We start from the raw sequence: 24,837 nt of genomic DNA on the forward strand, positions 1-24,837 counted from the left end.
TCAATTTGTACAAAACTATATATTTTCCTTAATGCAGCTTGTTTCTTATGAGCAGGGAAATATTTAGCAGAGAAGTAATAAATCATATCCTGGGGACTACGCACACAACCAGGAGTAAGAGAATTAAACCATGTTTTAGCATCACCCTTTAATGAGAAGGGAAATAACTTAAGGATATAGTAGTAATGAATTTTTTCCTCATGAGTGAATAGGGTGGCTATATCATTTAATTTAGTAAGATGTGCCACAACAGTTTCCGATTCATAGCCATAAAAAGGATCAGATTCAACCAAAGTAATTATCTCAGGATCGACAGAGAAATCATAATCCTTATGAGAAATATAGATAGGTGAAGTAGCAAAAGCAGGGTCATATTTCATTCTAGCATTCAAGGACTTTTCTTTCAGCTTAGCTAACAGTTTCTTAAGATCATATCTATCTTTGCATGCAAGAAAGTCTCTAGCAGTTTCTTCATCCATAACATAACCCTTAGGTACATCAGGCAATTCATATCTAGGGGGAGAATCTTCATCATCACTTTCATAAATATTATCAGTTTCAATATTTTCATTCTCTCTAACCCTAGCAAGTTGTTCATCAAGAAATTCACCTAATGGCACATTATTATCAAGCATAGAAGTAGTGTCATCATAAGTGTCACATCCCTAACCTTGCTATGCACTTGGACTAGCTTGGTTGTTGCATCATGTCTAAATTTACTTGAAAGTTGAAATGGGGATTGCTCAAACCCTAGCACCAGATCAAATCAACTAGGTTCAAATAAAAATATTTTTAGTAAACCCAAAATGCCCTTCACAAAATGTTCATCATTTCTGGTTTGGGCTAAAACCCCTGGCAAAAATGGTGCACACTTTTCTAGGACATTCTGGATTTTTGAATTAAATCATAAGTATTTGAATTTGGAAATTTAAATTCTACAAAATATTTTAACTGTCCAAATAATCTTGAAAGCATTTGAGGGCTATTGGAGATATCTTCAAAAGTGCCCACAATTATTTTCAGGATTTTACAAAATGAGTTAGTATTTCTACTAATTCAAAACAAATCAAAATAATTAGGAAACAGAAAATAAAAGAGAGGGAGAGAAAGAACTGGGCACTCACCTGGCGCTTACCTGGCCTGGCCCAGCACGGCCCAAACCAGCTGGCCGCTGCCAGTCGTCTCCCTCCTCACGCCAGGAGGACAGGAGCGCGTGGCCGCGGCGCTGGCACGCGCCTGGCCACCTCCTGCTTGCCGCCGAACGCCTAGCGCTGGCTACGGACGCCACGTACTCTCCCGCGCGTCCCTCGACCGCTTGCTCGTCCCCATCCCCTCTCTGTCTCTCTCTCCCGTGCCGACCGTACGGACCCGAGACCGCCGACGAGAACCACCACGGCCACAGCTACCCCCTTGCCCCTCTGTTGTGCCCACGAGCTCCGCGCTGTCTTCCTCGTCATCTCCACCAAGCCAAGCCAGCCGGGACGCTCCGTAGCGTCGTCATCGCCACCGTCTTCAACCTCGGGAGCTGGTCACCGCCGATGTCGATTCGCCGTCGCCAAGCCGTCCCCGAGCAAGCCGAGCCCCTCTTCGTGATCACTGTGAGCTTCGCCCTCGTTTCCCCTAACCCCGCGGCCTAGCGCTCGCTGTAGCTGCATTTTTCATTGATGCCCGAAGCACGCCGCCGCACGAGCTCGTCGCCGATGAGGCTCCGGTGGCCATTTGGTCCCGTGCATGCCTCCGTTGGGTTTGTGAGCTCTTGTAGATCACGTAGGTACAAAACGCTGGTCCTCCCGTGCACCGTAGCGCTGAACCCAGCCCCGTCCGAACTCCGGCCGCCGCCACGAGCTCGACTCCGGCGAGCTCGCTCCACCCCAGCTCCTCCCGCTTGCCCTACCAGATGCGCGCGAGCCCCAGCTACGTGTAGGACCAAACCGCGGCCGATTTGGTCGACCGTGGGCAAATCCCGAGCCCTCCGCCGTCTCGGGCTTCACCGGCGACGAGCCGTGGACCAAGTCCGGCGGGTTTGACCCCACTGACCAGGGGTTTGACCTCCCCTGTGTCACTGACGCGTGGGCCACCCCCCTGACGCTTTTAGTTAGTATTAGTTTAACACTAATTAATTTAGGTTAGTTAGTTGGTCACTAACGTGTGGACCCCACACGTCAGGTTTGACCTGGATGACCCGTTGACCTCCTGACGTCACACCGACGCCATGCTGACGCAGTAAATAGTTTATGTATTTAAAACAATTCAGGAAATTCCAGAAAATCCTATAAACTTCTAAAAATCATAGAAAATCAACCGTAACTCCAAATGAAATAATTTATATATGAAAAATGATCAGAAAAATCCAATCTATCCATCTGTACCATCTCCATGCATGTTAGAACAACTTGTGACTACTGTTTAGGACAATTCAATTAAATGGCATTTAAGAAATCACATATGGAGTTTGAATTTGAATCTTTGATTCAAGCCAACTCCATTTAACTTGCTGCTAGTTGCATTAGCCCAAACCACAGCATATTGCCATGTCATGATCATGCATCATATTGTGCATTGCATTGATCGTGTTTCTTCTCTGTTTGCCGGTATTTGTCCCCTCTCGGTAGACGATGTTCCGGCGTTGTGATCGTTGACACTAATGAAGACTCAATGCTATCTTCAGAAGTGCCAGGCAAGCAAAACCCCCTTGTTCATTCCGATACAATCCCACTCTCTCGCTCCTACTCTCTTTTACTGCATTAGGACAACAACGATTCATCTGTTACTTGTTGCGGTAGCTGAACCCCTTTATCCTCTGCATGACCTGTCATTGCCACAGTAAATAGATGAAACCCACTAGCATGAGTAGGAGTTGCCTGAGCCCTGATGTGCCTACTCATTCATGCTTGTTTGTCATGCCTGCTATTGCTTAGAGTTGTGTCAGGTCTGGTTCATCGGGAATGAATTGGAAAGTGGTGAACATGTCCAACTGTGTGAGAGCTAAGTGTGTGAACACGATTTGGTAAAGGTAGCGGTGAGAGGCCATGTAGGAGTACATGGTGGGTTGTCTCATTGAAGCCGTCCTCAGGAACTGAGTTCTGTGTTTGTGATCCATGAACAGTTACTACCACGCATTGGAATGCTTAAGTGCCCCTCTCGACTTATTAATCAACCTGATCTCTGTCCAGGAGTTGCAACTAGTTTCTGGTGTTTGTAGGTAGTGTTAGTAGTCTACCAAGTGGCACCCGGTACAGGTGGGCTTGGGACAGACTAGGCACCGTGGCACGGTGTACCAAGCGTAGATCCATCCGTCGAGGTGGGCTTGGGAACCCTGTTCACATCGTTTGGGGCCGTGAGCGACACCCCGGCCGGATCTCCTTGCGGATGGAACCCGAATAGGCGATAAACCTGGACGAGAGACTTGTGTGGTTAGTCAGGTCGTGGCCGACTCCCTCGCCAGGCTTCCGCTTGAAGGTTGCCGAGGTACACGCCGTGTACATGTTGGTAAGTGGCGAGAGCGTGTGTGACGAAGTACACCCCTGCAGGGTTAATATGATCTATTCGAATAGCCGTGTCCGCGGTAAAGGACTTCTGGGTTGCCTGTACAGTTCATAGACAAGTGAAAGTGGATACTCTAAAATGCGCAAGATAAGCGTGAGTGCTATGGATGGCGTTCTCGTAGGGACACGGGAGCGGATCCATAGTGGTGTATTGATATGGTGAATATGTGGACTCGTGTGCGCCACCTCAAAAGAGTTACTTGCAGTCATAGTTCAGGATAGCCACCGAGTCAAAGCTGGCTTGCTGCAGTTAAACTCCACCACCCCCTTTGTTGATACCGATGCATATGTAGATAGTTCTGATGTAAGTCTTGCTGGGTACATTTGTACTCACGTTTGCCTATTTTATGTTTTGCAGAGAGACGTCAGTCTCGCTAGTAGTTCCGTGTGGACTTCGACGTTTAGCTTGATACCTCAGCTACGATCTTGTGCCCTCGGCAGGATCTAGTAAATAGTCAGGCTTCTCAGCCTTTTTCATTTGTAGATGTCTGTACTCAGACATGTTAAGCTTCCGCATGTGCTTTGACTTGTATGCTCTGAATGTTGGGTCATGAGACCCATGTTTGTAATATCTGGCTCTTCGGAGCCTAATGAATAAATACTCTGAGTCGTAGAGTCTTGTTGTGATGCCATGTTGTATTTGCACATATCGAGCATATTGTGTGTATGATTGAAATGCTTGGTATGTGTGGGATCCGACAATCTAGTTGTCTATCCTTAGCAGCCTCTCTTATGGGGAAATGTAGTCTAGTGCCTCCTTGAGCCATAGTAGTCCGCTACAGCCCGGTTCACCGGAGTCCTGCTAGCCCAGCACTACTGCTCTGGACACTTGACTGGCCGGCATGTGTTTCATATCGTTCCTGTGTCTGTCCCTTCGGGGAAATGTCACGCGGTGACATCCGGAGTCCTGCCTAGCCTGCTACAGCCCGGGTTCCCGGAGTCCTGTTAGCCCAGTGCTACAGCCCGGATTCGCACGCTGCTGACCGACACGTTCGATGTTGATTCATGTATGCCTGTCCCCATACGTTAGTGCCGCTTTGGGTTCACGACTAGCCATGTCGGCCCGGGTTCTCTGTCATATGGATGCTAGCGACACTGTCATATACGTGAGCCAAAAGGCGCAAACGGTCCCGGGCCATGGTAAGGCGACACCCGTGGGAGTACCGTGCGTGAGGCCGCAAAGTGATATGAGGTGTTACAGGCTAGATCGGTGTGACTTGGAATCGGGGTCCTGACAGCTTTGGTATCAGAGCCTGACTGCCTGTAGGTTTACGAAGCCAAACTGGTCGAAGTTGAGTCTAGAAATGCTTTAGTTATATAAGGGAATTGATTGTGGAAGGGAACATAAGGCTCTTTTTACTCCTTTACCTTATGCCCTTCTGATCTGAGTCACCCTCTTCTCTTCTACGGGGATTAAGAACTAGGCTTCTCATCTTTCTATCAGGATCACGTGTTACTAATCCGTAGACTCGTAGGATTCTTGGTCTGAAGCCTCAGCTCAGTTTCTACTACTTCCATGTGTTGACAGTTCATCCCAGAACCTTGATATGATGTTGTTAAGTGACTATGCAAATCCTTATGAATGTCTCAAATCCTTTCTGAGCATTTACAGCTGTCATGCTGTCCGAGTCATCCCAGGTTTCTAAACAATCTGATGCATTTGCAAAATCCTTTCCCTCTGTTTTTGCGTCCCTTTGGGCCAGATTAACCACACTAATCATTGAGTTGAGGTAGTCTGTTGCCTTGACATATACGTTGGAGTTATTATTATGACCCTAGGTGTCTTAGAGGACCACTTAGCAATCTAGCAATGCTTGCATCCCCAGTTTGATGATTCTGGCCATTACTCTCGAAAGCATCCCGTGATGCCACTTAGTTAGTAGGCATTCTATTCCCGGGTTTCTGAACTCGAGATTCACCCTACTTACTTCATGTTGATAGTGTTGCTAGTTCCTTTAGGATATTAGTAACCTTTGTGATAGTCTTCGAGGTCTGTGGTATCTCATTCTTCCAATACCATGAACCATTATGGCAGAAGTTCTTTTAACCAAAAGATCACAACCAGGGTGCTCTTGAGGAGTACTCCATTTATATTGTGACTCTGCCAGTCCTTCCTCCTCTGCATGGATTATCCGGAAGAAATATGTTGAACTTGTTCGACATACTAATCCATGCATCCACAACTCAGATAATCATATGTTCTTTTGGGTTGTCCCTCTTTAGCTGTATTCCGACCTTCATCTATCAATTGATAGTCAAGGGTATGTGTGCGATGGTGTTCATCGATGCCTATTATTCCTGTGGTCTGTCAAGCCATTCTATTCCGGAATGACTAGGAGAAACAAACTCCGGTACCTCGTCCATATCTAGGATTGGGTCAAAGTAGTTGTATTCCACAGATCAAAATGCCAATCCAGTTTTTGTTCTGTTCTACCTTGGGGTGTTACCATCCTTATGTCAAGAGTGTCATGAGAATTGCACCACCTCTTATGAATTCTTGACGCAGTGATACTTCTCGCCATCATTATTCATTCCTCAGTCCCGTGTTGTCACAACCAGAATACCGACAAGTGAATCGTGATGCGTGAAATCAATACTCTGAGCAACTCGTTGCTTGGTAGTTAATGGCAATACCCTCATTCTTAGCGTGTTGGTTGTTCAATCATCATCCCGAGATTGATCGTGTTACCTAGTCCAGTTTTCCTGGTGCACTCTTCGGTCAACGAGTTAGGATTGTATCAATTCCTCGCTCTTTTTGATCACATCGTCTTGCCCTGAAAAGCAAGATTGTTCTCGAGCTTAGTAACATATCGGTGGTTCATGATTTTCTGATTATCTTCTCGGAAGTATCACCAGGTTGTTTCCTGACTGTTATGTTGAGCTCGTGATCAAGTTAGTTTCTTGTAAATCACCCCTTATCCAAGAATCCGTGTTGGATACCCTGAACTGGTTGGTTAAGCTAAACAATAACTTGGAGAGTTGGAAGATAAAAGCTTGCCTGACTTAGTTCTTTCCAAAGGATATCTCTTGTGTGTGTGTTTGTTGTAGAAAGATGATTTCTTCATCGATTGGTCCCCGTGATCAATTAATGGACCTATCATCTTAACCAAACCTTGATTTGAGTATGGGCTATCGTCAAATCAAATCAGAACCAATGGTGTTCGTAATGTTGTCTTGCTCGTGGTTGATCTCTCGAGCATACACCATTACATCTTTTGGTCTGACCAATGCTATCACCGTGTTCACATGATGGTGGAAGTCCAGTGATATGGAAATTCTGATGAGTTGCTATTGAGCCCATCAACAGCATTTTGTCTCCTCCCAGATTCATGTTGAACATCCAGCTAGTGTTGGAAACTTTTGAAAGCATTTTCTTCGTGCTAGCTCATGAAGTATATGTTTGGATGAAAGTAGTGACTTCCTCTAATTCACGTGCATTTGATGTAAGTTGCCGCCGTGGATTCGAGAAAGCTTGTTTTTGTTTCCTCTGGTACCATCCCAAGTCAATTATGCATGTGCGAAGGTATTCTATGGTTTGGTAGATTAATTACCTCCATTCCATATGTGTTCCTAGCACACCAAGCCACTGATTGATTTGTTCAAGGAAAAGGAGTTGTTGTGCTAATTCTAGATCATGCACAAGACTCCAATATCCTCGATGATGGTTCCCCACCTGAACTCGGTAGTGTTTTATTATAAGACTACTACGTGGCCATGCTTGTCTGGGACAGCGTGTTCACAGGTTGTAGCAGAACCAGCTCGTTTTGGAGTTTGCTATCGTAGTTCATCTCCCGAGAATCTCGCAACATCATCTCGTCGGTTTGTGTTGCAAACCTTCTTTTCCAGACACGTTGTCTGAAGTATCCTGTTACCAACTAGATCTGAATCCCAGGCAGATATGACGGTTGGAACTTTTCCAAGATTATGATGTAGGTCCCGACAAGGTTGATGTTCTGGCCGACACACCTAGCCGGAAGATCTATCGTTGTAGTATCTTGATTGAGCTATTTAACCATCTTCTCCATGAGGATTTAGTGCAACTTATTCTAAAACTTGATCCTCAGGGGTCCTTGTGCCCTCGGTTTCCTCGACTATGCCAGAACCATTCAACGGTGGAATCACTCCCGTTGAGTTATCCCCAGTTACTAGAATCATACCCAGCATTTGCTTTTTGTTCCCAGCTTGCACCTCAGTAATTACTGTTTAGGATCATCTTCAAAAGTGGTCCTACTATGGGTCCCATCCATCCCCGATGACAAGAAAAATCATCCATGGTGTTGTCTTCAACAAGGTAGTCCACATCATTCCTTCTAGTATGAGTATGCCATTCTTTCGAATTCGTTCACACGATCGTTTGTGATTGCCTTAGGCTGGTATAAAGAGTTTCAACGATCTTTGTATCAAAAGTAATTCTTTTTGCCACTTAAGGGAATACTTCTACGAGTCACCTTTCCTAAGGTGCTCCGTTATGGAGTCATGTCAATTTCTCCTCGCTACCTGAAACCTTTGTCATCTGTTTCTTTCCATCCACTATCTCAACTCAAGAGTTGTTCCAACGTCTCACTCCATGAGTTGATCTTGAGTGCTCGATCTTCAAGAAGATCGATCCTGTAGAGTTTCCCCCTCTTCCGTCATCATAGTTGGATGAAGCTCTCGAAAGAAAAGATGTCAAGATCAAGATGATGCAATGAATTGACATCTTCGAGAAGAACAATTGGATCGTGAAGATTATGTTATTTTGCGTTCCCCTTTCATCTTACCCTATGCTTGAATCTCGGGACGAGATTTTTGTTTAGTGGGGGTGAGTTGTCACATCCCTAACCTTGCTATGCACTTGGACTAGCTTGGTTGTTGCATCATGTCTAAATTTACTTGAAAGTTGAAATGGGGATTGCTCAAACCCTAGCACCAGATCAAATCAACTAGGTTCAAATAAAAATATTTTTAGTAAACCCAAAATGCCCTTCACAAAATGTTCATCATTTCTGGTTTGGGCTAAAACCCCTGGCAAAAATGGTGCACACTTTTCTAGGACATTCTGGATTTTTGAATTAAATCATAAGTATTTGAATTTGGAAATTTAAATTCTATAAAATATTTTAATTGTCCAAATAATCTTGAAAGCATTTGAGGGCTATTGGAGATATCTTCAAAAGTGCCCACAATTATTTTCAGGATTTTACAAAATGAGTTAGTATTTCTACTAATTCAAAACAAATCAAAATAATTAGGAAACAGAAAATAAAAGAGAGGGAGAGAAAGAACTGGGCACTCACCTGGCGCTTACCTGGCCTGGCCCAGCACGGCCCAAACCAGCTGGCCGCTGCCAGTCGTCTCCCTCCTCACGCCAGGAGGACAGGAGCGCGTGGCTGCGGCGCGCTGGCACGCGCCCGGCCACCTCCTGCTTGCTGCCGAACGCCTAGCGCTGGCTACGGACGCCACGTACTCTCCCGCGCGTCCCTCGACCGCTTGCTCGTCCCCATCCCCTCTCTGACTCTCTCTCCCGTGCCGACCGTACGGACCCGAGACCGCCGACGAGAACCACCATGGCCACAGCTACCCCCTTGCCCCTCTGTTGTGCCCACGAGCTCCGCGCCGTCTTCCTCGTCATCTCCACCAAGCCAAGCCAGCCGGGACGCTCCGTAGCGTCGTCATCGCCACCGTCTTCAACCTCGGGAGCCGGTCACCGCCGATGTCGATTCGCCGTCGCCAAGCCGTCCCCGAGCAAGCCGAGCCCCTCTTTGTGATCACTGTGAGCTTCGCCCTCGTTTCCCCCTAACCCCGCGGCCTAGCGCTCGCTGTAGCTGCATTTTTCATTGATGCCCGAAGCACGCCGCCGCACGAGCTCGTCGCCGATGAGGCTCCGGTGGCCATTTGGTCCCGTGCGTGCCTCCGTTGGGTTTGTGAGCTCTTGTAGATCACGTAGGTACAAAACGCTGGTCCTCCCGTGCACCGTAGCGCCGAACCCAGCCCCGTCCGAACTCCGGCCGCCGCCACGAGCTCAACTCCGGCGAGCTCGCTCCACCCTAGCTCCTCCCGCTTGCCCTACTAGATGCGCGCGAGCCCCAGCTACGCGTAGGACCAAACCGCGGCCGATTTGGTCGACCGTGGGCAAATCCCGAGCCCTCCGCCATCTCGGGCTTCACCGGCGATGAGCCGTGGACTAAGTCTGGCGGGTTTTGACCCCACTGACCAGGGGTTTGACCTCCCGTGTGTCACTGACGCGTGGGCCACCCCCCTGACGCTTTTAGTTAGTATTAGTTTAACACTAATTAATTTAGGTTAGTTAGTTAGTCACTGACGTGTGGACCCCACACGTCAGGTTTGACCTGGATGACCCGTTGACCTGCTGACGTCACACCGACGCCATGCTGACGCAGTAAATAGTTTCTGTATTTAAAACAATTCAGGAAATTCCACAAAATCCTATAAACTTCTAAAAATCATAGAAAATCAACCGTAACTCCAAATGAAATAATTTATATATGAAAAATGAGCAGAAAAATCCAATCTATCCATCTGTACCATCTCCATGCATGTTAGAACAACTTATGACTACTGTTTAGGACAATTCAATTAAATGGCATTTAAGAAATCACATATGGAGTTTGAATTTGAATCTTTGATTCAAGCCAACTCCATTTAACTTGCTGCTAGTTGCATTAGCCCAAACCACAGCATATTGCCATGTCATGATCATGCATCATATTGTGCATTGCATTGATCGTGTTTCTTCTCTGTTTGCCGGTATTTGTCCCCTCTCGGTAGACGATGTTCCGGCGTTGTGATCGTTGACACTAATGAAGACTCAATGCTATCTTCAGAAGTGCCAGGCAAGCAAAACCCCTTGTTCATTCCGATACAATCCCACTCTCTCGCTCCTGCTCTCTTTTACTGCATTAGGACAACAACGATTCATCTGTTACGTGCTGCGATGGCTGAACCCCTTTATCCTCTGCATGACCTGTCATTGCCACAGTAAATAGATGAAACCCACTAGCATGAGTAGGAGTTGCCTGAGCCTTGATGTGCCTACTCATTCATGCTTGTTTGTCATGCCTGCTATTGCTTAGAGTTGTGTCAGGTCTGGTTCATCGGGAATGAATTGGAAAGTGGTGAACATGTCCTACTGTGTGAGAGCTAAGTGTATGAACACGATTTGGTAAAGGTAGCGGTGAGAGGCCATGTAGGAGTACATGGTGGGTTGTCTCATTGAAGCCGTCCTCAGGAACTGAGTTCTGTGTTTGTGATCCATGAACAGTTACTACCACGCATTGGAATGCTTAAGTGCCCCTCTCGACTTATTAATCAACCTGATCTCTGTCCAGGAGTTGCAACTAGTTTCTGGTGTTTGTAGGTAGTGTTAGTAGTCTACCAAGTGGCACCCGGTACAGGTGGGCTTGGGACAGACTAGGCACCATGGCACGGTGTACCAAGCGTAGATCCATCCGTCGAGGTGGGCTTGGGAACCCTGTTCACATCGTTTGGGGCCGTGAGCGACACCCCGGCCGGATCTCCTTGCGGATGGAACCCGAATAGGCGATAAACCTGGATGAGAGACTTGTGTGGTTAGTCAGGTCGTGGCCGACTCCCTCGCCAGGCTTCCGCTTGAAGGTTGCCGAGGTACACGACGTGTACATGGTGGTAAGTGGCGAGAGCGTGTGTGACGAAGTACACCCCTGCAGGGTTAATATGATCTATTCGAATAGCCGTGTCCGCGGTAAAGGACTTCTGGGTTGCCTGTACAGTTCATAGACAAGTGAAAGTGGATACTCTAAAATGCGCAAGATAAGCGTGAGTGCTATGGATGGCGTTCTCGTAGGGACACGGGAGCGGATCCATAGTGGTGTATTGATATGGTGAATATGTGGACTCGTGTGCGCCACCTCAAAAGAGTTACTTGCAGTCATAGTTCAGGATAGCCACCGAGTCAAAGCTGGCTTGCTGCAGTTAAACTCCACCACCCCCTTTGTTGATACCGATGCATATGTAGATAGTTCTGATGTAAGTCTTGCTGGGTACATTTGTACTCACGTTTGCCTATTTTATGTTTTGCAGAGAGACGTCAGTCTCGCTAGTAGTTCCGTGTGGACTTCGACGTTTAGCTTGATACCTCAGCTACGATCTTGTGCCCTCGACAGGATCTAGTAAATAGTCAGGCTTCTCAGCCTTTTTCATTTGTAGATGTCTGTACTCAGACATGTTAAGCTTCCGCATGTGCTTTGACTTGTATGCTCTGAATGTTGGGTCATGAGACCCATGTTTGTAATATCTGGCTCTTCGGAGCCTAATGAATAAATACTCTGAGTCGTGGAGTCTTGTTGTGATGCCATGTTGTATTTGCACATATCAAGCATATTGTGTGTATGATTGAAATGCTTGGTATGTGTGGGATCCGAAAATCTAGTTGTCTATCCTTAGCAGCCTCTCTTATGGGGAAATGTAGTCTAGTGCCTCCTTGAGCTATAGTAGTCCGCTACAGCCCAGTTCACCGGAGTCCTGCTAGCCCAGCACTACTGCTCTGGACACTTGACTTGCCGGCATGTGTTTCATATCGTTCCTGTGTCTGTCCCTTCGGGGAAATGTCACGCGGTGACATCCGGAGTCCTGCCTAGCCTGCTACAGCCCGGGTTCCCGGAGTCCTGTTAGCCCAGTGCTACAGCCCGGATTCGCACGCTGCTGACCGACACGTTCGATGTTGATTCATGTATGCCTGTCCCCATACGTTAGTGCCGCTTTGGGTTCACGACTAGCCATGTCGGCCCGGGTTCTCTGTCACATGGATGCTAGCGACACTGTCATATACATGAGCCAAAAGGCGCAAACGGTCCCGGGCCATGGTAAGGCGACACCCGTGGGAGTATCGTGCGTGAGGCCGCAAAGTGATATGAGGTGTTACAGGCTAGATCGGTGTGACTTGGAATCGGGGTCCTGACAATAAGCATCATGCATAGCAGAAGTGGCATCATCAATAACATGCGACATATCAGAATCAATAGTAGAAGCAGGTTTAGGTGTCGCAAGTTTACTCAAAACAGAAGGAGAATCAAGTGCAGAGCTAGATGGCAGTTGCTTACCTCCCCTCGTAGTTGAGGGAAAAATCTTGGTTCTTTCGTCTTTCAAGTTCCTCATAGTGCTCAACAGATATAAATCCCAAGTGACTCAAAGAATAGAGCTATGCTCCCCGGCAACGGCGCCAGAAAATAGTCTTGATAACCCACAAGTATAGGGGATCGCAACAGTTTTCGAGGGTAGAGTATTCAATCCAAATTTATTGATTCGACACAAGGGGACCCAAAGAATATTATCAAGCATTAGCAGTTGAGTTGTCAATTCAATCACACCTGGAAAACTTAATATCTACAGCAAAGTATTTAGTAGCAAAGTAGTATGGAAATAGCGGTAACGGTGGCAAAAGTAACGATAGTAGTTTTGTAGTAATTGTAACAGAGTCAACGGTAAAATAACTAAGAAGAGATCAATATGTGAAAAGCTCGTAGGCATTGGATCAGTGATGGATAATTATGTCGGATGCGATTCCTCATGCAACAGTTATAACATAGGGTGACACAGAACTAGCTCCAGTTCATCAATGTAATGTAGGCATGTATTCTCAATATAGTCATACGTGCTTATGGAAAAGAACTTGCATGACATCTTTTGTCCTACCCTCCCATGGCAGTGGGGTCCTATTGGAAACTAAGGGATATTAAGGCCTCCTTGTAATAGAGTACCGGACCAAAGCATTAACACTTAGTGAATACATGGACTCCTCAAACTACGGTCATCACCGGGAGTGGTCCCGATTATTGTCACTTCGGGGTTGCCGGATCATAACACATAGTAGGTGACTATTGACTTGCAAGATAGGATCAAGAACTCACATATATTCATGAAAACATAATAGGTTCAGATCTGAAATCATGGCACTCGGGCCCTAGTGACAAGCATTAAGCATAGCAAAGTCATAGCAACATCAATCTTAGAACATAATGGATACTAGGGATCAAACCCTAACAAAACTAACTTGATTACAAGATAAATCTCATCCAACCCATCACCGTCCAGCAAGCCTACGATCGAATTACTCATGCACGGCGGTGAGCATCATGAAATTGGTGATGGAGGAGGGTTGATGATGACGATGGCGACGGATTCCCCTCTCCGGAGCCCCAACCGGGCTCCAGATCAGCCCTCCCGAGAGCGATTAGGGCTTGGCGGCGGCTCCGTATCGTAAAACGTGATGAATCCATCTCTCTGATTTTTTTTCTCCCCGAACATGAATATATAGCGTTGGAGTTGAGGTCGGTGGAGCCTTAGGAGGCCCACGAGCCAGGGGGCGTGCCCTAGGGGGGTGGGCGTGCCCTCCACCCTCGTGGACAGGGTGTGGGCCCCTGGTGTTGATTCTTTCGCCAGTATTTTTTATTAATTCCAAAAATATTCTTCGTGAAGTTTCAGGTCATTCCGAGAACTTTTATTTCTGCACAAAAATAACACCCTGGCAATTCTGCTGAAAACAGCGTCAGTCCGGGTTAGTTCCATTCAAATCATGCAAGTTAGAGTCCAAAACAAGGGCAAAAGTGTTTGGAAAAGTAGATACGTTGGAGACATATCAATCGTCACCTCATCCTTAGCCAATCTTCATCTATTCTGCAGCTCCTGTTTCGAGTTACAAATATGAGAAACCAAACCAGTATCAAATACCCAGGCGTTGCTACGAGCATTAGTAAGGAACACATCAATAACATGTATATCAAATATACTTTTGTTCACTTTCCCATCCTTCTTATCCGCCAAATATTTGGGGCAGTCCCGCTTCCAGTGACCAGTCCCTTTGTAGTAGAAGCACTCAGTTTCAGGCTTGGGTCCAGCTTTGGGTTTCTTCCCAGGAGTGGCAACTTGCCTGCCATTCTTCTTGAAGTTCCCTTTCTTTCCCTTGCCCTTTTTCTTGAAACTAGTGGTCTTGTTAACCATCAACACTTGATGCTCCTTCTTGATTTCTACCTCTGCGGCCTTGAGCATTGCGAAGAGCTCGAAAATTGTTTTGTTCATCCCTTGCATATTATAGTTCATCATGAAGCCTTTGTAGCTTGGTGGCAGTGACTGAAGAACTCTGTCAATAACACAATCAACTGGAAGATCAACTCCCAGCTGAGTCAAGTGATTATAATACCCAGACATTTTGAGTATGTGTTCACTGACAGAACTGTTCTCCTCCATCTTGCAACTATAGAACTTGTTGGAGAATTCGTATCTCTCAACCTGTGAATTTGCTTGAAATATTAACTTCAACTCTTGGAACATCTCATATTCTCCATGATGTTCAAAACGTCTTTGAAGTCCCGGTTCTAAGTCGTAAAGCATGGCACACTGAACTATAGAGTAGCTAGTCATCATTCCGCGTTTGCCAGACGTTCATAGCGTCCAGTTTAGCGGGAGCGGGTGGATCACCTAGCTAGCGGTGCATCAAGGACATAATTCTTCTGTGCAACAATGAGGATAATCCTAAGTTACGGACCCAGTCCATGTAGTTGCTACCATCATCTTTCAACTTAGCTTTCTCTAGGAACGCATTAAAATTCAGGGGAATGGTAGCACGGGCCATTGATGTACAACATAGATATGCAAATACTATCAAGACTAAGTTCATGATAAATTAAGTTCAATTAATCAAATTACTAATGAACTCTAACTTAAATAAACATCCCTCAAGTTATCTAAGTGATACGTGATCCAGATCAACTAACCCATGTCCGATCATCACGTGAGATGGGGTAGTCATCAATGGTGAACATCTCTATGTTGATCATATCTACTATATGACTCACGTTCGACCTTTCAGTCTCCAGTGTTCCGAGACCATGTCTATACATGCTAGGCTCGTCAAGTTTAACCCAAGGATTCCGCGTGTGTAAATCTGGCTTACACCCGTTGTATGTGAATGTAGAGTCTATCACACCCGATCATCACGAGGTGCTTCGAAACGACGAACTTTAACAACGATGCATACTCACGAAGAACACTTTTACCTTGAAACATAGTGAAGGGATCATCTTATAATGCTACCACCGTTCTAAGCAAAATAAGATGCATAATGGATAAGGATTACATGCAATCAAAATATATGACATGATATGGCCATCATCATCTTGCGCTTTTGATCTCCATCTCCAAAGCATCGTCATGATCTCCATCGACACCGGGTAGACACCTTGATCTCCATCATTGCGTCGGGTCGTCTTGCCAACTATTGCTTCTACAACTGTTGCTAATGCATAATGATAAAGTAAGGCTATTACATGGCGATTGCATTTCATACAATAATGAGACAACCATAAGGCTCCTGCTGGTTGCCGATAAATTACAAAACATGATCATCTCATACAATAACATATATCACATCATGTCTTGACCATATCACATCACATCATACCCTGCAAAAACAAGTTAGATGTCCTCTACTTTGTTGTTGCAAGTTTTACGTGCCTACTACGGGTTTCTAGCAAGAACCGTTCTTACCTGCGGCAAAAACCACAACGGTGATTCGTCAAGTTTGCTATTTTAACCTTGTTCAAGGACCGATTGTAGTCAAATTCGATTCAACTAAAGTAGGAGAAACAGACACCCGCCAGCCACCTTTATGCAAAACTAGTTGCATGTCAGTCAATGGAACCGGTCTCATGTGCGTGGACATGTAAGGTTGGTCCGGACCGCTTCATCCCACAATACCGCCGAATCAAAATAAGACGTTAGTGGTAAGCAGTATGACTATCACCGCCCACAACTCGTGCATAACATCTACGCATAGACCTGGCTCATGATACCACTGTTGGGAATCGTTGCATGGAAAACAAAAAAAATTCTACGTACACGCAATGATCTATCCATGGAGATGCATAGCAACGATAGGGCAGAGTTTGCCTACGTACCCTCTTAGACCGTAAGTGGAAGCATTTGAAAATGCGGTTGATGTAGTCGAACTTTCTTCCGATCCAACTGATCGAGTACCGAACGTACGACACCTCCGCGCTCAGCACACGTTTAGCTCGGTGACGTCCTTTGCCTTCTTGATCCAGCAAGACGGCGAGGTAGTGGATGAGTGCCGGCAGCACGAGGGCGTTGTGACGGTGATGGTGAAGTGATCTCCGCAGGGCTTTGCCTAAGCACTATGAAAATATGACCGTGGGTGTAAACGGTGGAGGGGGCTCCGCACACAGCTAAGGGATTGTTGTGCTTCTGCTAGGCGCCCCCTCCCACATATATATAGGTGGGGGGGAGGGAGCAGCCAGGAGGCACCCCCAAGTAGGCTGAATCCTACTTGGGGTGCCTTCCCAAGTGGCGTCCCCCAGCCATATTTACCGGAGAGGAGAAGGAAAGGGGGGAAGGAGAAGGAAGTGCGCCATCCCTTTGTGGGCTAGTGTGCTCCCCTCTAATGGCCCAATAGGCCCACTATCCTTCCGGGGTTGCCCGATACCCCCTCCGGTACTCCGATGACTATCTGGTTTTCTCTGAAACACTTCCGGTGTCCGAATACCATCATCCTATATATCAATCTTTACCTCTCGACCATTTCTAGACTCCTCGTCATGTCCATGATCTCATCCGGGACTCCAAACAACATTCGGTCACCAAATCATATAACTCATACTAGCAGAACGCCCGTGCGTTGCTACGGGCTATCCGTAATATCTGTAACACACGGGTTCAACACAAAAACCCTATCCAATTTAGTGGTGGCGCCACCGCGCTAGCTTCGAGTGTGTGTGTGTTAAGTCAATTTGTGTGGCGGGCTTCAGCCATGGTCTGTTGGATTGGCTTACAAAACCACGACACTTGTAACTCAATGAGCAAGAAAGAAATTAATAGAGAGCTCTAGGTTCTCCTCTCTCACATCTCTTCCTATTCTTTCTCTCGGCTCCAAGTCAGGGAGCGCCGTTGTAGCTCGACAGTGATCATATCAGCAACAGTCAGCAACGTTGCAACACTAGCAACTCGACGGTGACACAACAATGGCAGTTCGACAGTGCTGGTAGAGGTGGCCCGATGACATGTCGTCGGGAGCTGAACATTTAGACAAACAACTAAACATGCAGAATAGAGAATGCACAATAAATTACAACTAAATGAAGCATACCCAGGCACATAGATCGACAGTTTAAGTCTGGTGACACCCAGACACAAAAGATGGTCTAGATCTCGAAGAAGAGAATACCCGTGGTTGGCTGGACTGCCAACACCTACGGCCGAGAGAAAGAGGCCCTAGAAGATGGGAACAACCACACGGAAGAAACATGTCTAGACTCTATACCAAGGAGAGACACCCCATCGGCGGGAACAAATTAAGAGGCGGGGGAGGAATAAATCAAAATGCAAAAAGGCGAGGTAAACCTGAAGAACCTAACACAGGACGTTTTCCTTCATCAATATCTCGACGGCGTCGCCACAATTCAGCAGAATTCTGCTGTCCTCCTAAACAAATTCACAAACAATTATTCCAAAGAGGAAACAACGATTAAAAATGGCTTACAAGAACGGCAAAGTCAAGGAAAATTACTCATGAACAATAGTAAAATCCAGCACCAAATTATCAACAATGGGGACATGTACGTGAGAAGGATGCATACCTGTCATACGTGCTGTAGATCATCAGACCAATCCGAAGCACGGAGATTCAGACAGCTAGCTGACAACAAACCCTGACGCCCCCCTCTCGTGCGCACATTAGAACAGGAAGAAATTGTCCTTTGCAAAATAGATGGGCAGCCAGCATCTCCGTACATATGAATATCCACCAAGCAAGAAGAGCCCAAAGATGAAATATCTAGCACAGTAGCCAATGCACAAGCAAAGAGAGGGGCCGCAGGAACTGTCGGCGAGACAGTAGAATTAGGAAGACCAGCAATGGCCTTGTGAAACAGAAGCACCACACATGGAAGATACAGGACAGAGACCCGCGGCAGAGCACCAACTAAAACACCACTAAGACCAGGAGGCAGCGTGCCCAAAAATAGACCATCCGAAGAAGAAGCCGAGGGAACATACTTCTTCTCTGGAATCTCTCGAAAAGGGTGCTTCCCCTAACAAATATCCTGACGACAGCGGCGCGCCTCAGCAGGATCAACAACTTCATCTGCAAAAACACAATCTGAAACACAAGAAGAACACAACATGGCAAGATGATCCATACTCCATGCCAATCATGCATCATGATTACGGAACATTATTTTGAGATGTGAATAATAAAACATAGATGTACTTGATCCTTGCAAAAGCAAAATATTCGAGCAACTATTCAAGAAAATATTTGTATAAATTTGAATGCCTTAAGTCAAGATCTTTGACAACTATTATTTGATTCAGAGTGATAAGAAAAGCACATGAATAGCTAGGTTCCGAAGAAGAATAGATGGCAACATGCCTTGTTGTTGCTGTCGTCGGAGAGTTGTAGCTGCTTGGTACTGCCTCTTGTGTATCTGGGCCTTGATCTGGTAGGTCACATGATTATAGTACCAAGCATCGGCATACTGATTTATGAAGCATAAAGCTGAAAATAAAGAACTCGGATCTCTGTTCTTGTAACACTAAATCATATTTCATTTTTACCAGCCCGGCAAGTTTTTATAAACTGTACACCACATACTTTTCAACCAGATTTTTCCTTTTACTACTCTCTATGACAAATGAAAAACAATACCACATGCTGCATTGCTTAAAAAAATAAATGAGCTCCAATAATCATATAATCACATAGAATTATCACTCATAAGAAAATTAAGTGCATCATGCTATTACAATAAAATAGGAGATGCACTTGTATAGTGCCAAGAACAAAACTTGGATTGTTCTAATATATTTTATCAGAAGAAATACAATCCTACCATTTATTAAAAAAACTTGGGTTAATTAATAGGGATCACATGTACTTATGTTTATGATAGAAAGAAGTCTAACAATATTGCAATAAACAAAAACTAATGTAGAAAGTAGAAAGTATGATGGTGTATCATGTCATTTGCGGAAACATATCAATAGTGGCTTGCCCAAACAGTACCCCCATTTCTTGAATTGATAATGCACAAATTCTACTTCCAGACGAATCAGTAAAACTCAAATATGTGTCAAAATTGATGGTGTTGTTTTGTTCTCATGAACAACGATGTTAGCATATAAAAATGTGGGCTCATCTCTAGAAAAAAGGATCTATTAATGTATCTTCTGGAAGAATAGAGCAGGGAATTTGGAGGTTCATAGTACTAACGTGTATGTTATCAATTGGGAGGCTTCAGCTACTGAATATCTGCACACATTTGCCTCAGATCATAGTTCCATCACTACAAATTCACTAAGCCACATGGAAGATCGAGGACTAACCTGCAAAGCTGATTCCTATGAGAAAGAAGGCGTGTAGATGGAGCAGCACACAACATCGGATCCTTGGCATCGCCCAACAGAAGGAGGAGGCTGCGGAGGCTCTGGATCCCGTCGTCGATGTAGGTGGTGGGGCCGGCGGCGAGAAAGAGCAACACTGGACCTGGGGTCGCCTGGCGCTAGCTCCCGTGGGCCCATACCTAGCGCGAAATGACTATAAACCGATGTGGTGCTATGGAGGGAGGTGCCATGGCACAATGAGGGATGGGGGAGACAATGCGGTGAGGGATCTGGCGCCGATGTGAATGGCAAACTGTCAACGTGTAGATTTGCGGAGGGATGGGAATCGTGGTGGGGAATGATCTCCCGTCCGTGAATCATAGCTGTTTTGCGGGAGGAGTTTCCTTTTTTTACACGTTTGTGGGAGGAGCTGCTCAAGGAGTACGAGCGGACGAATGAAACAACGTCGATACCTACCATCACGATCTAGTGGAGTTTTGTAGAAGGAAGGTTCAGATACATATTTGTCGATTAGTCAATTGGATTTTCCCTTAAAGTCCTTTATTTGTTTGCTTCAAATCTATTATTTGTTTCCTAAAGCAAATTCCATTGATGAGATGGATCGGTTGATTAGGCTAAGTTAGGAAAGTTAGATTTGTGACTTTTTGTACGGTAGGAAAGTGTTTGTTTACAAGGAAATAGCAGAGAAAAAAATAAACCGGTAGGGTGGTGGGAGGGGAGACGAAAAAATCCAGTTAAAAAAAGCCGGACGAAACCGGTGAGACGAAAAAAACCGTGGACGCTATCCTACCAACTGCTCCATTAGGAGTAGAGATTTGGTTTTTAATGGGAGGGAGAAACACCAGTGGGAGGGGGTGGTGGGATGAAGAAAATCCATATGAAAATACAATGTACCAGGCTATCAACTGCGTTAATGACTCGATTTCCGAATTGACTCGGTGCGAAAAAATTATATTTAAATGGACAAAATTAATTGCATACGTAATTAACTGTCTAGCTAAATAATTGTGACGACGACGAATTAATCGTGGTGGTTTCCAAATTGATTTAGTGCTCAATTTCAAAAATATTTTTGCATCAATGGCTGCTACAAACGATGACGACGACTACCGAGTAATGTAGGACACATGCCCTTAACGAATTTCTTGACATTTAAATGGACACACTTGATTTGAGAATGTAGCCTGTCTCACACTTTGTTTGACTGATAAGAAATATAATATGACCATATCCACTTGGCGGTCTGACGACCCACCTCCCGCCAATATCGTCCTCGATGCCGTCATCCATTGTAACAGCCTGGTTTTTGGCCCATTTCTTTTTCTGTTTTATTTATTGGTTTTTTGCTCTGATTTTCTTTTTGGAGTGGATCTGTGGTCTTGCAACCTAGGATATCACCATCATTTCTTCTCCCAAGTGACTCATCATCCTCAAAACTTTCCCAAGATCATTCCATTTCCATTCTAGCCCAACTTCATAAATCTTTTTCTTGGGAAAAAATCCTTTTCTATTAAAGGAATAACCTCAAGTGCCCTAGGTTGTGAAGCAACCTATATTTCTGCCAATTCAAAAATTCCCAAATAATTCTCATAAATTATTTGGGTCATATCTTTCTCAAATATGCCCAAACATTTCCTTGGCCAGTTCAAAAAATTTCCTTCAATATTCATTCTTCTATTCTGTCCTAAATGGCATTTTGTGAAGGAAGTGCCAATTATCTTATCTTGTTTCCTCCCAAACTTTTGGGCATTCTCTTATGTCCAAATCATTGCATCATGCCCAAATTCATCTTTATTTGCCTACCCAATCTTCCTCAATAATTTTTCAAAGTTTCTGTCAAACAGAAGCCTTTGTGGAGGAAGTGCTATCTAGGAGTATCCAAATAAGTTGAAATTTTGCACACTCCTTCATGTGCTCATGTTATCACACTCCTCCAATTTTCAGCCTTATCCAATCATTTATGTGAGCACAGGACCAAATCTTTGATTCTATTCATATTTTTAGGTTGTGAAGCAAGTATAATTTATATTGCTTCTATAATTCTGAGAAATTACCAGATTGTGCTCCTACCCAAATAACTTCTCTCCACAAAACTTGGGATCATTTCAATTAGCCATTTTCCCTCCAAAATTATTGCAAGTTTCTGGTGATGTTTGTGAAGCAAGTACCATTTTGGTGAACCCAATTGGTATGAGATTTCTAAAGCATATGTATATGCCCAAATAACCCTGCCTTGCCAAATTTCAGCTCAAGTTGGTGCTTCATATGAGTGCATCATCCACATCTTGATTCTGGACCAAATATGCAGTTGTGAAGCAACTATGACGTATCTTGGTCCATTTTCCCTCAAAATGCACAGGATTAGAGTCCTTCCTATCTTGAACCTCCCAGACAACTCCATTGGCCCCAATCTTTCTCTGTTGATCACCAGTGCACGACCAAGTTTGCCACAACAAACTTTACTTGAAGCCTCACATCTCGCCTTGGCTCTTTCTCTTGATCCATCAACTCTCCCAAGCTCAGTGATGCAGGGACTCATCACCAGTTAACTCTTAGCAGTCCCTGTTGTCCTCTCCATGCCAGTGCCATGGTGACTGCCACGCTGTCATGGCGTTTCTCGCGCTCTGGCGGCATCCGACGAGTTCTGAGCAGCGGGAAGCTCGGCATCGACGGTTTTCGCACGTCCGAGGTTGCCGACCTGACTCCCCCTTCCTCTCCCGTCGCTCTCCAGCCTCTGCCCCCTCCCGAAGCATCCTCGCCGGAGCTAGCCGACGCACGCCCACGAGCGCACTGTGCGCTGCTTGGCTCTGTCCTCCTCCCATCCGCTTCCTCCTTCCCCCCTTGGCTCCTGCTGCCCCATGAAGCTTGTGATCGATGCCTTGTCGTGTTCCCGTGCCCGCCCGTGCTCGCTGAGCCTCGCCAAAGCTTTGGCCGAGCTCGAGTGGCGGCACTCGTCCACGACCTCCCTCGTCTGGCTATATATAGCCACTCCTCGCGGCCTCCGAGCACTCCATCCTCTTCCTCTCATTCCCAGTAGCGCCCCCGACCACTCCAGCTAGCTCGAGGACCTCTCTGTCCCTCCCATGGCCGCCGTGCCCGTCGCCGGTCTCCTCTCAAATTCTCCCGACGCCGAGCTCCTCCCCTCCCCTTTCCTCCACCAGTAGATCCACCAGATCATACCGAGCCTCCCCACCTCTTCATTCCTCCTCCGGCGCACCAGGAGCGTCGTGCCCATTTTTCCCCGATGCCACCATCCGCCGGCGTCGAAGCCGCTGTCGACTCGGTCCACCCCGCCGGACGTGGATGGGACCACTAGATGCGACGCTCGCCTCTGAGCATTTCCATAGGCGGAGCCTCGCCAGAGATGCCCTGTAGCTCCGGCAGGCCTTGTCGGAGCCGACTCTGCCGCGACCAGGCGCAGGCGAGAGGAAGGAGGTGACGCCGCCCCCGCCAGCTGGCCGAGGGGCCCACGGTCCCACCCGTCAACCTCACACCCCGCCGGCCCTGCCCCCGCTGACGTGGTAAGTGGAGGCGCCTTTTCTCTAATACGTTTTCCAGATACGAAAGCGCACATTGCCTCTATTGCGGCTAAGAAGACATTTTCTACTTGTAGAAGGCATATTCCACTAAAGGCGTTTTTAGTTTTTCTGTCAAGGGCCTGTCTGTGAGGATTTTATTACAAATAGGTCCCTGGCAGAAAAACTATCATATCTTTTTTATCCCAACTCCAAATAAGGTGATTCCAAAGCCCACTTCTTCGTCTCGTCGAGCCCGTTCTGTTGGAACAATTTTCACCATGTGACAACATTCTGAAAATGACCATTTTTCCCTTGCACTAAATCATCCCCCTCCGAGAGAGAACATTTTACGGTGATTCTTTCCTCGAGTTTCTCGCACTTCTTCCCAATGAATCCCTCCACCCAGGCAGGCCACACCCTCCATTTGCATGATTGTGATGCAATGCCATGGTTTAAATTTTTTGAACTTATCTAAAATATTGCTTTAGCTACATGTGATCTTGTTCATGGAATTTCTCGGAGTTATTTTGATCTTGTTATTTCCATGATTTTGCTTGGAGTTCTAGGACTAATATTTTGCAGCTTACGGGGATGACTTGTTGCCATTGGATTATTAGTGGCTTATATTATGATTATTTTAATGTTGGTATCTGGTATTATATTTTGGAGTATTAGGCTGGTCGTAATGGGAGTATCATAGGTAGTATCATGCATGCCAACTAAGCAATTTTGGTGAGGTGGCATAGAGTTAAATGAAGAAAGAGAGGCTTGAGTATCATATCATGATACCGTGTCGTACTAAACGATGTGCTACTTTGTGTCATGCATGGCAATAAATGTAGTCCTATATGGTACCAACATATGATCCCATGCATTACGGATGTAGTATCATACCCTAGTATCATATGCAAGATACTAGTATATGATACTCCCCTTTACAACCAGCCTTACTTTGATGTCATGTTGCCTTTGGATTATTAGTGTCTAGTATTATTTTCATGATGATAGTTGATATTATGTTTTGGGGTATGATTTTGGGATATGATGATTGCATGTGGATCCTAGTTGGATAGCTTGTTTTGCTATTAGATTAGTAGTATTATCGTTCTTGGATTCAGCATGCTCTCAGTATTTTATTATCCTCGGAGATTATGGTATGACTAGGTTATGCTTTGGATTATTTTGGTTGATATTTCTATGACTTGGATCACAGGTTGATAGATGATATCGGAGTATCAGGTATCTCAGGTCTATTTTTGGGGATAAATTCCGTCATTAAGTTGGTCAGGTGCCACCGAACTGGGCTTTTCCAGTGCAACCACATTTGCCTTTATGGGAAGGCCCTAATGCGGTCTATTGTCATATCTCTCGCCAGTGCCTCCAAC

Source organism: Triticum aestivum, chromosome 2D (assembly GCF_018294505.1).
Source record: "Triticum aestivum cultivar Chinese Spring chromosome 2D, IWGSC CS RefSeq v2.1, whole genome shotgun sequence".
Lineage (NCBI taxonomy): Eukaryota > Viridiplantae > Streptophyta > Magnoliopsida > Poales > Poaceae > Triticum > Triticum aestivum.